This window comes from Polypterus senegalus, chromosome 5, assembly GCF_016835505.1.
Source record: "Polypterus senegalus isolate Bchr_013 chromosome 5, ASM1683550v1, whole genome shotgun sequence".
In the NCBI taxonomy this organism is placed as follows: Eukaryota; Metazoa; Chordata; class Cladistia; order Polypteriformes; family Polypteridae; genus Polypterus; species Polypterus senegalus.
In genome coordinates, this window is record NC_053158.1 from 117,409,204 (window position 1) to 117,421,434 (window position 12,231).

Consider the following 12,231-nt stretch of genomic DNA (forward strand, 5'->3'; position numbering starts at 1 on the left):
AACTGAAATCTGCTACCATAAATTCACTACCTGAAATCACAGGAGTAACTTTAAATGATGAACAATTTAGCTCACTCGCAATGTTAATCGATATTTGCTGTACTTTTCAAGCATCCAGTGCTAACTGTAAATGAGGTTTTAGCGTCATGAATAGTGTTAAAGTGAAAACACAAAACAGGCTTGACGTTACTCATTTGGATCATCTTATGCGAATAAAATTATATTTAAATGCTGGAAAGACTATGGATTGGCACAAAACGTATAATGTGTGGAAGAAATGTAAAGTTAGATGTGAAAAGTTGTACTTAACCACATTGTTAATTATATCAAGCCAGAGTTTTAACTGTATCATATATAAAACTGTTTTTTTATTGTGTTTCAATACTTTAAGAACATGGTTGATATTGTATTATCATTATGTTATTAACAGTGTGATTATTGGTAGTGCCACTGCCACTTAGTTGAATTACATTGCGTTAGTTATTATACTACATGACTTGTCATCGTAGTATAATACTCAAGTCAGTTATACTGATAGTTTATTGGCTACATGTATTTTGTTTATATTTATGTTTCTCTATAACTGGGCAGTAAATGAATAAAGTTTCATGCATATTATATTAATTTATCACAATACAGGCCTTCATCACATATTTTAAGTTGCAAGCCTAAAAATACATATTACCTTGCACAAGTCGTTTCAGAGCACCGCTCACACAAAATATATTTTGCACACATGCCCTTGTTCCTTAGAGGGAACATTGCTGGCAAGAAGAAGGAATATGCTGTTATAATTGGATTTAAAAATCTCAATGGGTCTGATAAGTTATGATCCACTACAATCTGTGTAATTATTTTTGCAGCATTAGATGTTATCACTGCAGTAGCTAAAGAACAATTCATGTCTGGATATAAAACACAATTAAAGTCTCCGGCAATTATAATTTTATGAATGTTCACATTAGGAATAGATGCAGATATATTTGTATGAAATCTCAATCATCCATGTTAGGTGCATATATATTTATGAAAATCACTTTAGTATTAAATAAATTCCCCATCACCATGAGATATCACCCCTCAGGATCAGATATGATGTCAAATACTACAATTGTAATAGTTTTGTGTATTAAGATTTCCAGGTGCCTAGTTTTCTTCGTAGCTGGTGTGACAGATAGGGGGCGATAGTCACAGTGACTAAGACGCACTTCTGGGTTATAGGGCAAATACACATCTCTGAGCCTCCCTGCAGCGTCTCCTGGCAGCCCCAACGTTATCCAGCAGGGTTGTGTACTAAAACTACATAGTCCATGATGCCCTGCTGGAATTCTGGGCATCTCCATGTCGCAGGGAGAGCTCCCTCTGACGGCCTGGGGGTATTGGCCGGGATGAATATCTGGCCATATTCCACACTGGATTGAAAAATCTGCCCAATCCAATATCTTTCAACTGAAACTGGTCCTTACTTATTAAGCGAGTCTCCTGTAAAAATACTATCTTGGCATTTAGATCTGTTAGATGAGAGAATACTTTTTTCTTTTTAATTCATGATTGAGAACTTTGACCCTTCAGTTCACAAATTTCACTGTTTGGTCATAGAAATATTGCTTCTGAACTTTATATGACATTTTGAAATCTTAAGGTAGTACATTTTTACATATGATAGTTTATTGCCAGGTGTTATGGCTATGGAGCATATTGTTATTTTGGCTCTTAAAGTTATTGGGGTAGAAATGATAAATAAGACATAGATTTCTCTATTTCTTTCACCTCCGAAACACCCCCATTTTGCTTTGCCAAGTGAAGTTAGACCACACTTCATAAAGTCCTGGACCACTGACATGCCAAGAGACAGAGCAGTGTAAAAAAGGTCAAAATTGAGAAGTCTTATGATAATACGATCTAAATTCTACAAATCTAGGATATGATCTTGAACAGTCCCAATACAATAAACCTAGGGAATAATTTGAAACAGTTCACATGGAGATTGAGATAGCACACAGTATGACAGCACATTTTTGATACATCAACTCTTTTGAGGTGGATGTCGACATACCGTATTTACACATGTACCACTCGCACATTTTTTCCCGAAAATTAGCATTAGAAAATCAGGTGTGCGTCATACACAAGGAAGTGTCATTCTGTAATGTTTATTTCTTCTGCTTGGACTAGCTCGCTCTCTCTCTCACTTGCTTGCGCACTCGCGCTTTCTCTCTCGCTCGCTCGCTTGCTTGCGCACTCGCACTCTCTCCGTCTCGCTTGCTTGCTCACGCACTTACGCTGTCTCTTGCTCACTTGCTTGCGCACTCGCTCTCTCTCTCTCTCACTTGCTTGCGCTGTCTCTCTAAACGCTTCCTATACAATCACAACGCGCGTTGTACACGGGGCAAAACGATTTCCCCGATTTTCTTTGCAAAAATTAGGGTGCACATCTTATACAAGAGCGCGTGGTACACGAGTAAATACGGTATAATGACATGTCTTCACACAGCTGCCGGATGCTTCATGAACATGTTCAGCACTACTGATCAGCTGATGCTAGTACATCACTTTTGTTTTTGATCTGCAGATCACTTGCATCAAAATCAGAGTACAATAAATCAAAGTGCGTTTCACCAATTATGTGCAAAACGTCCATGGAGTATTTTGCTTTGCACATTCACTTCCTTCTCTCGCTATATCCGTCTTTAGCTCCTGCGGCCGGCAGCTGCTCTGCTGCACATTCTGGCCGGCAGCTGAAAAAAATATTCAACCCCCAAGAGTTAAACTAAAGTGGAATAAATTTCAATATAATATTTGAACTTCAACAAAAAATAAGTGTACGAAAAGGATATAGAAGGTATAGTTACAGCAAGTATTGCACTACAAATGGACCAAGTTGCAAGGAGAATCTTCTTTGCCTTGTCAGGGCATGATATGATTCATGATTATGTTTCCAAATGATGTCGGGATCACTTTTCTTAACTCTTTTTCTGCTTCATACGGGGGACCTCCAATAACCACTTTCAATTTGACAGGAAAGAAGAGGCTGTATATAATTTCAACTCTGTGTAGGCGCTGTTTAATGCAGCACATTTAGCAGCTATTGAAAGGGAGAAATCTGGGAAAATACAAATCCAGTTATTTTCAAATATAATCTTCTCTTTCAGTCTGAGAAGAGACATCAAGATTTATTTAAACTGTAGTTTGTTGAAATGAACAATCAGGCTTCTCAGTTTTGAGGCATTCGATCCATGTATGTGGTAGACTGCTGAGATTTCAGTGTCCGATTTGTAGTTCTCTCCTGTTATTTTAGAGATGTTGATTGTTCCACTATTTCAATACAGCTCATAAATGTTTGCTTAACATCTTCAAGCTAAGAAGCAAGTACTCTAATTTTACTCTCTACCTTACTCATATTTTCCTTTATATTTTAATCATTTCCTTTCTATTTAATCATTTTTTCTAGAATTTCTGTAAAGGTTGCAGTAAACTTCGTACTTAAATGTCTCTCAGGGTTTTTTTTTATCCTGAAGCTGTTTCTCTATTTTTCTTATTTAGATCCTCTATTTCATTCTCTGTATCCCTTATATACATCTTTATATCATTTATGCTCAGGGTGATTGTGAAAAAAGGGTAAAATAACACAATTTCTAATGGAACTTATCCCTAGAGGTCTATCTCTCACAATAAACAATCCATCCATTATCCAACCCACTATATCCTAACTACAGGGTCATGGGGGTTTGCCGGAGCCAATCCCAGCCAACACAGGGCGCACGGCAGGGAACAAATCCCGGGCAGGGCACCAGCCCACCGCAGGACACACACCCACTAGGGACAATTTAGGATCGGCAACACACCTAACCTGCATGTCTTTGGGAGGAAACCCACGCAGACACGGGGAGGACATGCAAACTCCACGCGGGGAGAACCCGGGATGCGAACCCAGGTCTCCTAACTGCGAGGCAGCAGCACTACCACTGCGCCACCGTGCCGCCCACAATAAACAAGACAAACTCAAATATGTCTTTAATAATTATTGAGATCAGATCTTAATAAAAATGCTAAACTAGACTAAAAGGAAATTACAACAACCTTCTATGATATTTAAAAACAAAGTAACCCTCAACAATGTGTATTTAATCAATAATAAAAAATACCATGTGCAGTTTACTCGAATACCTTCACTTTTTATAAAAAGCAAATGTTGATATCATTGACCTTTCTGATGCTGTCTAGAGGGGATGAATTTGAATAGTCAAAGAAAGGGAAGAATTCACCATATCTGTCTTTTCTAAATTCATAAACATCGATTGATTCAATAAATGACAACTGTGCTTACCGAAAAGGAACTTTACTCTTTTTCATTATCATGTGTGATATACTGTAGAATTGAAAAGCTGAAAAGGATCCTCCATAGATTTGGATGGACTTTGATGAAAAAAATAATAGAAAATAGTTTACACTCCCAGTTTCTTTGGAAACATTTTCACAATATGTTAAACCAAAAAAAAAAAAAAGCACATGAGCAAACAAACGATGGGCAACTTGGGGACAAGATAGGAGGACAACTGATCTGACATATGCATCTAGGTGAGATTTATGAGTCTTTTCATATAGTGCAGTGTTAAACATCAGCTAAACATAAATGTCCCAAAGAAGGATTGATAAAAATAGTTTTTAAATGTGTGTCAGTAACATGCAGGAGTTTATGTGGGTCGCATATGCAAAACTGATAATGTAGAATAATATTTGTGCTCCACAGGTGGACAAATTCATCACTAAGCTGATGGTCAGCCATTTTCATGGGACCCTGTCTGTAACCATGCAAAATTTATTAGAACAGTTTTTTTAATCTGTTTTTTTCTCTTGAACTATTGAATTACATTTATCATATATATATATATATTTTTTTTTTTCTGGGGTTATTTTACCGGCAAATGCACATGAGAAAATGCTCACAAGACCAATATTTCCTGTTTGAGATTATTGCTGCTGGTTCCCACCAAGTCCATGCCCATATGGTTAATCTGGCATCGAACACTGTGTGAGCAAATGTTTTGTTGTTGCAGCATCTAGTAATGACCCCTATTCCTATTTATACTCATTATTATATAGACCTTAACAGAATGCCCTCTAATCCCATAATGTTAACACAATGTCAGGATTAACTACAGCTTTAGTCAATACCTCTTTATCCTTTACATTGTTAACTCCAGGCAACAGGCATGAGAAAATTTTTTGTGTTTAATAGATAATACTTTTTTAATCTTCAAATATTATAACTAGTGTCATAAACTGCATTTAATGCCTATAGTGCTATACAGCAAATAGAATGTGGCTTTGCAAACTATACCAAGTGATAGTGCTAGATTTGTAGTTTCAGAGGGTGCATAAACTTGTAGTTACACTTAATTTTGTTCTTAGCCAACTCATCCTCCGTATAGGACAAGGCAGCATGAATATACCTGCCGAGAGTTATCCACATGATGGAAAATAACAGGGAGAGAGAGATCATGTTTTTGCAACATCTCACAAAGTTGAGCTTTATTCTTGCCAAAAATTTCTCTGCTTTCAAAGGAATTTACAAATGTAGTTTCAAACAAACAAAGTCAGGTAATTATGTCATAAACTGGTCCAGATGATGCCCTTCTTAGTGACTGAGTGATCATTGTGAGATTTACTTCATAGAACAGATCTTAGTGCTCAGTAAAGCTAGAAATGTTTAGACGGTGACAGCTTAAATGTTCATTAATAGGAATAAGTACAAACAATGTAGGCAGAGGCGGAGAGCTTAAAAAGTAAGGACATAATAAGTGAGGCACAGAGTTAGGGAAACTGACAGGGGAAAAGTAAACTTTAGGATACACAGCAGGTATTTGAGGGGAAAAAAGTTTTATATGAACGTAAGGGACCAGCAGGTGTTAAATAACTATTTTGTGGGGTAAATTGGACAAGAATGGCCTCCTGCAAATCTTCATCCACAGGAGTTGACAGCTGATCCGGTACCTCAAGCTTAGGGTTGTTGAAGTGGAGAATGGGGTTGGATGGCCTCAGTTGCAGTAGAGAACTAGAAAATCTGGCCCAGATGTCCTTTATGGCCATTCATCTTAAACAGAATTTAAATTCATATTATGCACTCCTCAGTGCTTTGGTAAGCTTGGATTTTGAACTGATACAGCAAAGTATAAAAGGCATTAACTGGGATAAGCTTTTAAATTTGGATACAGTAAGGAAGAAGTGGTACAGGGTTGAAAATATTATATGTATAATATAGGACAGGATCATCACAAAATTTGGAGTTAATAAAAAATATTTAAAAAAATGCAAAGAAAAAAAAACTATGAAAGGAGTACAAGACTAGTAACTCCAGGTCTAAACATAGTGTGTATGAAAGTACGAGAGCAACCACTAAGAGGGATATTAGAGAAGCTAAAAGGCAATTAAAGAGAAATATTGCAGATAAGGCAAAAGCTGACTCTAAGAGATTCTTTTAGTATTTTAGTAAGAATTACATCTTGCCTGAAGAAGGGGATTGAGTTTCTTCAAAAGCTTGCATATTGTAATCTTACTAGTTAGCCAATCAAATGTGTAATTTTGCTTAACTTCTCATTACATCCATAATGACTAACATGGTACAACACCCTAGTACTACAGTACTTTAGTAGTAAAGGAACAGTCAAGGAGGAGATTAAGTATATCACGGACTGTGAAGGGAAATTAAAATACACAGAGTGAAATATCAAATACTGTAAGCTTGTTTTCTAAAATGATGAAGTTGGTACTGAGTGATTTGGAAATTGTAGAGGGAAAAGTACTGCTTAGATCAAATAGGCTGAAACCTAACAAATCACTAGGACCAGATAATATTTATCAATGAGTGCTTAAGGAGGTTAGTGAATACATATAAACACCTTTGATGCATATTTTTAGAAAGTTACTGCACAATGAGAAAATTACTAAGGACTGGAAAATAGCAAATATTATCCTGTTAACACTAGAATTACCAGAGCCTACGAAAAAACTTGTCCTTTGTCTTCTAAATGTGCTGATAAACTCAGGCTGCAAGCAGCCGGCTATTCCATCCCCCCACCGACTTAGAACGTGCACAAACTTCTCCCAGCTCATGCCTTCATTGATTTTCTGGGAGTGAAGTGGAGATTTTTAGTGGAAATAATAGATCGTTGTTTGGAACACACGCATTTCATGTCTGTTCCGTTTCTACAGTAATCTGTGTAAACACATTGTTAAAACAGAAACGTTTTTTATATTCTGGTAGCAGATGACAAAATGTAGGCATAAACTATATAATGTATGAAGCCTAAAGTCCAAATATCAAAGAAATACTTTCACAAAAGGTACAAATCTAACACAACAATTGCGCTTTTATTCAAAAATATAACTGCAGAAACAAAAAGCCGCCTTAACATGCGACATTGACACCCGTTTATTATGACTGCCTCCGTGGCGCAATAGAATCAGCTGCCGAATAGGAATCAAAAGGTTGTGAGCTCGATCATGCACCACTCCGTTTTGAGAAGTAATCTGCTCATAGTCTTACTATTTTAGAATAAAAACATACATTTGATTTCAGTCTGTAACAGCCGGTGTAATTTATGATACTTGTAAAGGTTAGCTTTGGGTTTTTTTTTTTTGGTTTTTTTTTTAGTCAGTTTTATTATCTCAGCCGCGTTCACGAGCCCAAACACACCCCACCCCCGCATCTGGCATTGCTGTTTTCACATAGACGCGCTATAACAGAGGTAAACTCAGCTCCCTTCTACATTGGAGCAAGAATACACATACCATTGCTTGCATACTAAAGTGTCAGCAGGCACTTTTCGTGGCATTACACACATTTTTCAGCATGCCCTCTGCACACTACTTGTGACTTTAGGCTTTAGGAAGTAAGTAAATAAATAAAAGTAAATCATGTCATAAAATTATTTCTTCAAAACGTCACATATATTTGTCTCTTTCTTTTTTCAAAATGTGCGTTGATCACCGCCAGCATGTTGTAGCACACAGCATCTGGCCACCTGCATGTTCTTGCATGCACTGAATAAAAGACAAATATACAGTCTGACTGAGAGAATCAGACTGAAAAAAAGCAAACATTTAGAAATGCCATACTTTTTCAGCTGATCGGACGCTGTTCGTTTTCAAATAATATTGCATTAGTGCAACAATGTTTTCTGATTGGTACTATTCAGGTCATAAAATGATTTCTTCAAAATGTTACATGTATTTGTCTCCTTTTATTCCGCTGCTGCGCTGACATCATGCACCAGAAGGCGTGAGCTTATTCAGTGCGTCAGGGGCACGCAGGTGGCCGGTTGTTTGTACTATCACAAGTTTTTTTTAAAATGTGCGTTGATCACCGCCAGCATGTTGTATGTAGCACACAGCAACTGGCCACCTGCATGTTCTTGCACGCACTGAATAAGTTCCTGATCTGGCTCTAAGTAATAGCAGCAGCATAAATTCAAACCCGATCTGACGCTGTTCATTTTCAAATAATATTGCATTTGTGCGATGATGTTTTCACATATATTGTCTCTTTCTTTCAGGTGTGTAATAGAAACCACAGCATAGAGAGAAGTGTGTACAACACTTCTTACAGGAAAAGGCGATGGAAAAAGAAAAGATAATGCAGCATCAACAAGCTTCAGATCTTTATTTACCTTTGGTTACCTTTATTTATTTACTCACTTCCTACAGCGTAAAGGCACATGTAAAATGCAGAGCTTCCCATATACAGTGGAGTCTCGGTTCACGTACAACTCGGTTCACGACCAAAAAGTTCGCCAAACTTTTGCCTCGGTTCACAACCACACACCTGGGGCCTCATGTATAATGCCGTGCGTTGAACTCGCACTATAACATGGCGTAAGCACAAAAGCCGAAATGTGCTTACGCACAGAAAAATCCAGATGCAGGAATCTGTGCGCATCTAACTTCCACGTTCTTCCGCTACATAAACCCCGATCAGCGTGAAAACTAACGCTCTTGCACACGCATTATGTAACGCCCCAAATCCTCCCAGAATTACGCCTATTTGAATATGCAAATCAATATAAATCGCCCTTAAACGCAGCCTTCTGTGAAAAGACAATGGGAAAAGCACGGGGAAAATATAAGAATTTCAGTGAATACCAAGTGGAGGCAAAGGAAAAACATACTATTTGTTCAAATAAACCGTGGTATATTCAACAAAATGAAGTTGATCGAGTGACATAGCGTGTTGGAGAAACTTGAAAGTTCACATTCACAAAATCGCACAGTGCCGGAAATAAAAAGAAGTCACATATCAAAGTTGCTGTGAAAAGAAGAGTTGTAAGCCCACTGTCTGAGTGTCATATGAAAGTTTATTAGGGTACTGAGAAAAAAGGCACACGGTGGGGAAAAAGCACGAAATGTCAACTTTAATCTCGAAATTTCCACTTCAATCACGTAGTTTATTTTGTCATTTAGTAGAACATTATAAACTTCATCTTAAAATCGTTTAATTAACCAGTTTCTCAAATCACATCATAATTAAAGTAGCACATTAAATGCTTTGCTTTGTATTTGATCTTCTACTCGTATGTGCTCTATGTGTGTGAATCACTACTTGCTTCTTAAACCGGCTCTCTTCCTCCAGCTGGACACAGAGTCCATTACATTTGTGATATTACAGCTCTCTGAATAACTAAAATACTGAGATGTATACGTGATGTCATTTTCATGATGATAGGAGTTGAAGCACGCTATTAAACATGTGTTTCACTTGATGAAATAATTTATTGTCTAAATTTGTCGCATGCTTTTAGCTGTGTTGTTATTTTTCTTTCTGTGTTATATTCAATATATATTGGCATAGCCGTCACTGCAGTCAGTGCTTTTCTTTCCCCATGTAACCGATCGCCATACAATCAGCTCTGTAATAAACGTTAAGCCATCTGTAAGCTTAGCGCCGATTCTTCAAAACGTTTAAAGAACATTGAAATATCTTCGTAGTACATGTTTAATTATTCTATCCTTCATACACTCCCAGTGAAGAATATAGATTATTTAAATGAAGTTAAAGTTTTATGTGTATAATTTAACAAACATATTTTGCTGCATTTCACCTTAAAAATGATATCGCATCATATGTAAATACGCTTTATAAAGTGGCTCAGGTTGTGAGATATTATAACTGTAGTGCAAGTTTACAGTGGGGTGATTGTACTTATAAGTACAAACCGTTCTACAAGGAGCAATTGATTGAGTGCATTTAAAGTTCTTGGGATGAAACTGTTTCTGAACCGCAAGGTCCGTACAGGAAAGGCTTTAAAACGTTTTGCAGTGGCTGAGACAGCGTGTCCTTAAAGCTGTATACCGATAATTCTCTTTCTGATCAGCTGCTGCTGTGATTCACACTCAGATACAGTGATATAAATACTCCGAGTCGTGCAGTGAGAGTAATATGGAAAAAGATGATCCGCTGTGGCAACTCCTAACGGGAGGAGCTGAAAGTAGAAGAAGAAGAAGGAGAAGTGAGAGTAACAACGCTAAAGCAGTTATGGTATTTGGAATACTATGGCTGTTCCCTGAACCATTATATTGTTACGAGTTAATTACAATCAGATGCATTACACTAATAAACAATATGCGGTTAGTTTCTGTGTATTTATAAAGCCGCGTCATGAAAATAATGAGTAATCACACAAGAACAGTACCATTGCTTTGATGCTGGGTGCCGCCAGTTTGCAAAACCGAGCAGAGAACTTGCGTACGACAAGACATGAGGTACCGTGGAAAAGTGCGTGGCTTTACGCCAAGTGTAGGTTTTATACATCGCGATTTGAACGTGGAAAATTTCTTACGCAACATTTCTGTGCGTACGCACCGTTTATACATGAGGCCCCTGGTATACGAACAAGCCAGTTTCCCTTTCAGTTTGTACGTGTTCAGTCTCTCCCTGTGCAGCGAGCGAGCGAGAGAGAGTGAAATAGAGCTAGCCAAGTGCCTGCTGGGGAGGGGGAGGGTGAGATTGCTGCACGTGTTTTCCTGCCTATCTGCCTGCCTGCCTGTGCAGGGGGTGGAGTTGGGGAGGGGATGGCAGTACGTGCACGCGAACCATCCCCCCAACTCCACTAAACCCCCACCCCCCCGCAGGCAGGCTGAGAGAGAAAGAAAGAGAGAGAAAGCGAGCAAGCTGCGTGCCTGCCTGGCTTTTTCATTTAACCTGTTCATTGTTCTCAGTCAGACGTGCACTGTCTTTGTGCTCTACAGTATTTTGTGTGCTTTTGCAGTTAACTATGGCTTCTAAGCACGTGAAGAGTGGTGAGAAGAAATACATACAATCCTATGGGGGGAAACTGCTTTGGTTCACGACCAACTCTGTTTACGACCAAAGTTCTGGAACGAATTATGGTCGTGAGCCGAGGTTCCACTGTATAAAATACAACAATGGCAAAAGTGCGATGTGCATTCTTGCTCCGATGCTAGATCTGCAGTGTATCACGATACATTCTCTTACCAATGGTAGCGAAATGAAGTGTTTGCATGCACTTTTTTGTGGCATTACACATGTATTTTTTGAGCATGTGCGTGCCAAATAAATAACATTCGAGCTATAGCGCGTCTCTAAATAAATAACATTCGAGCTATAGCACGTCTCCAATAAATAAATTTTGAGCTATTGCGCGTCTCCAAATAAATAACATTCTAGCTATAGTGCGTCTCCAAATAAATAACATTTGAGCTGTAGCGCATCTTTATGTGATCCAATTTTTCACATAAAGGCGCTCTATAGCTCGAATGTTATTTACTTGGATCACATAAAGACACGCTATAGCTCGAATGTTATTTATTTGGCACGGACATGCTCAAAAAATACACGTGTAATGCCGCAAAAAGTGCATGCAGACACTTCATTTCGCTAGCATTGGTAAGAAAATGTATCGTGATACACTGCAGAGCTATAGCGCATCTTTATGTGAAAACAACAGTGTCAGATGGGGAGGGGGGGGGCTTAGGGAAGGATCCTGAACGCGACTGACAGAATGAAAAGTTAATAAAAAAAAAAAAAACTAAACCTTTACAAGTATCATAAATAAAACCGGCTGTTACAGACTGAAATCAAAATAGTAAGACTAAGAGCAGTTTACTTCTCAAAACAGAGTCGTGAGGGATCAAACTCGTGACCTTTTGATTACCAGTCAGCAGCTAATACCTTTACGCCACCGCGGCGATTGTAGTGAATAAGCGTCAGTATGG

At 38.1% G+C, this 12,231-nt stretch overlaps 1 protein-coding gene across 1 annotated transcript in view; it reads left to right on the forward strand.

Moving 5' to 3' along the window:
- wnt9a (wingless-type MMTV integration site family, member 9A) overlaps positions 1-12,231 on the forward strand; it is a 404,562-nt gene that overhangs the window by 313,005 nt on the left and 79,326 nt on the right. The gene's annotated exons all lie outside the window — the stretch shown is intronic.